This window comes from Macrobrachium nipponense, chromosome 36 (assembly GCF_015104395.2).
Source record: "Macrobrachium nipponense isolate FS-2020 chromosome 36, ASM1510439v2, whole genome shotgun sequence".
In the NCBI taxonomy this organism is placed as follows: domain Eukaryota; kingdom Metazoa; phylum Arthropoda; class Malacostraca; order Decapoda; family Palaemonidae; genus Macrobrachium; species Macrobrachium nipponense.
This window is the reverse complement of record NC_087220.1, coordinates 64,364,606-64,368,622: the sequence shown is the minus strand read 5'-3', so window position 1 is coordinate 64,368,622 and position 4,017 is coordinate 64,364,606.

Here is a 4,017-nt window from a genome sequence, read left to right as displayed (position 1 = left end):
AAACCGTAGAATTATTTTGTGAGGACTCTTCGCACATTTCGAAATAAATTACAGTATTACATAAACAGTCATTACAATTACAATGACTACAGAACTTAATTCCGTATCAAGCCGTCGGTAAAGAGTCGTGCTTAATACCAACATTTCATTTGCATTGACGTCATAACCTTCATCATAGAGGCACACATTCCCGTCGGGAATCGTTGGGAATTGTCGTTGCTTTGTCGCGCTGTCGAGTCGTATTACAGCCGGCAATATGCCGTGAAAATCTCGAATGACGGACGCAGAAACGACCAGTATCATCAGATATTGACAATTTGTTCGGCTGAACGACGGAGCTCTGTTTCAAGACGAATTTATTGTCAATTTTCGGGTTTTTTTCTGCACCGTTGTTGTGTCGGTTCATGCCTAGCAAGGGGGAAAAGGTGCGGGGGTGTGGGGGGCAGGTTTTGGGGGGGGGGGGGGGGGGGGGGGGGGGGGGGTGGGGGGGGGGGGCAAACCAGAGTTTCCGAAAAATGCCCCTCAGAGGAGCTTTAATGGGTCGTAAAGTCTCAAGTCATAAAACTGCGACGATCCATATTATGCGCTAAAGCGCAAGGAGATTTTCGGTTATATATATCTCTACCAAACTGATGAAGAAACGAAGAGATTCATGGGAGATGTCCGTGTTATATACCGGCGACTGTCTACTGAACAACCCAGTAGCTTGGGAGCCTCCGTTGTAGAAGGTAGCATTAGCGAAAATCTACTGATCAGCTCAAGAACTCTGGTGTTGCCTGTCTCAGTCAAACCCTCTAGAAATCAACTGGCAAACTTCAAACTCTGTAAGGTTCCTTGCAAACGTAGGCAGTACCTCAGGCAACCAGTAGATTAATTCTTGGCCCAGTGACAACGTCCTGATTTCATTCAAGAACTTTTTTCCAACTCGGACGTTAAGGCTATATTTTTATTTAACTTTGAAATTTATTTTAAATGAATATTATTCTAGTGCGCATCTTTAAGTGTTCAGTTTCTCCGTAACTTTAGATGAATACGCTTTTGTGTTTTCGAAATCCAATTTGATTTTGCAATTGCCCATTTATCTCTGTGCTGACATGAGAATTCTTTTTAAAAATTTGTTAAAGTAATGCAACCTAGCGTTATATTGTACAAAGCTATATAATAATTCAAATTTATATGTAAAAATCAAGAGATATTCATACATCATCTATTTGTATCAAGTGTATTGCCTACAATTTCTGTTATATATATGTCAGACAGTCACTAGATATAACATATATCTCCGACTTGGCATTTCCTTCGAAGAAATTGTGAGGAGAGAAATACTTTTTGCTCAGTTGTCTATCTCCCCAAGGGAATATCTTTCCAAGAATATTGAATTTCTTCGCTGGAGTATTTCTACTTGGAATTGTTCGGACGATATCCTGAGATACGAGATATGTTCGTATATGAGAAATAGGATATATAGATCTTAAATGGAAATTCTGTGTAAACAAAAGAAAAAAAATAGTTGTCTATTTTTGATTATTTGTTTGAAAGGTTTTATTGCTTATGAATATTGTATTTTATATATATATATATATATATATATATATATATAATATATATATATATATCTATATATGTACATATATATATATATATATATATATATATATATATATATATATAATATATATATTATAAAATGTCATTTGAAAAAGGAGCACTACAAAACTATACTTAATATTTCTATTTTTTTTTATTATAAGCAGGTTTATATTAACATGATACCAATTATTACCGTACGTATATAGTAAATATTAAAAATACCAGCCTCCATAAATAACTAAGAAAACACATCACAAAACAGAAAATTTCCCGTAAATGCCAACTTGTTCCAAATTCAATTTAATTCGACTTTTTAAAGGCGATTAATTGAAAGTTTTCAACTTTCCATCCCCCGAAAAGTTTTAAGACTTTGGCTGCTAATATCCTGTTTTTTTTTTTTTTTAATAGGAATTCCTCCGCATTCCCTCGGTCCAGTTGTCATCCGCCCTGAATCCTGGATGATCCTTGCAATAGTTTGACTCATCCAAGTCTCATCCGTCATGTGTTTATGTGATATCTGATTCATTTCGTGGGTTTTTTTTTCAACCTTCACCCGTTTACTATAATAAAGGGTGACCTAGAGGACCACTATATTATATATATATATATATATATATATATATATATATATATATATATATATATATATATATATATGTGTGTGTGTGTGTGTGTGTGTGTGTGTGTGTGTGTGTGTGTGTGTGTGTGTGTGTGTGTGTTTCTCTTTATAAACCAGTGTCTATTCCCCTCTAATACATAACTTATTCTCGAACCTGCACATTCAATATCCAACAAATGAACACGTTATTGAGCAGATATTTTCCCATTTATCCTGGGGACCTTAGGAACTCTCTCTCTCTCTCTCTCTCTCTCTCTCTCTCTCTCTCTCTCTCTCTCTCTCTCTCAACCTTGACACACATTGTCGAACGGTTTTTATTTTCATTTACTCACAGGTTTTAATGAATCAAATGATGTTCCTGCCATGCACAGTTGGAAAGTGATTTCATATCCATTTATGTATTTATTTATTTTTTTGCCTTAATTTTTCGTTTACAATTCTCTGTGTTTTTCACTGAGAGACCTTGGCATTTGTAATGACGTTTGATGCTGAGTGATGTTAATAAGTCGTATTGTCTGTTGGCATTGACACACTTTGTAGAAAATAATTTTTTTTATTTTTCAACGGTTCGTGGATGACTGACAGCATCACAGAATGAGACGAATGGAGATGAAGTATTTTTAAATCAGGTGAATAAAAGTCTTCTTTTATTTATTTTGTAATTATGCATCTATGTATTCATTCATTTAGTTATTTAATTATTCATTTATTAATTTATTGCTGAATTTGTTTTTTTTTCAAGGTGCATGGATTGCTGATATGTTCATATGAGAGATTATTTTTATAATGAACCAAACAAAAGTCCTCATATACTTATTTGTTTTTTCTTTCTTTATTTGTATTTAATAAAGGAATTTCTATTTTACATTTTCCTTCCCCATTTGATTTAGGCTGAATGCAATTATAATTAATTCTTTGTCATGCTAAGGGGGGTTAAGGAAAGAATTACGTGTCCGGTATGTTATTAGTTGATGTTATTTTATATAATTTTTATTCAGTCAGGATTGTGAAAAATCATCTTAGGCTTAATGTGATTAAGTCCAAAATGATTTCTTCAGTAACTCATCTAGATTATTTATACAAAGAACCTTCAATTGAAATCACTCATAATCTGAATCTGCCTCAATTTTTTTTATTTGTTATCACAGAATTGGGACAAATCTTCTTAGACTTAATTCAATACATACTCAGAACTATTTATTCTGCTGAATACTTATACAAAAAGAGTCACTTTGAATCACTCATCATTTGAATCAGCCCCAGTTTTTTTATTCTGATTCTCTCAGTATTGTGGAAATTCATTTTAGGCTTAATGTACTTAATGTGGTATAGATTCAAAACTTATTTCTCCTTTAATATATCTAGGTTACTCTTGCATACAAAGTACCTTTTAATGCAATCACTCGAAATCTGCCTGTTTTTATCTTTTTTTTTTTATTTTGATTCTGTCTTTATTTGAAAAATCCTTCTTCTCTAAAGTGTACAAAGAAGCTTCATTTTGAATCACTCGTGATCTGCCTCAGTTTTCAATTTATTTAAATCAGCTCTGAGAAAACTGCTCTTCCTCCTCCTTTTTTCTTCTTGACACGACTTCCAGCTCATCTCTCCATCGCATCTCTGATCAAGTTGACCACGATAAAAGCATCGGCAACATAACATTTTTGAAGTTCGAGGAGAGAGAAACTGAGGCACAGAATTTTCATCTTCAGAAACTCCAAGAAGGATTGGGTTCTCCCCTCCCCCTTTCTACCCCCATCTCCCCACCCTCGTGCAAGGAGGAAGGGTTTGGGGGAAGGGAGGGCGGATTG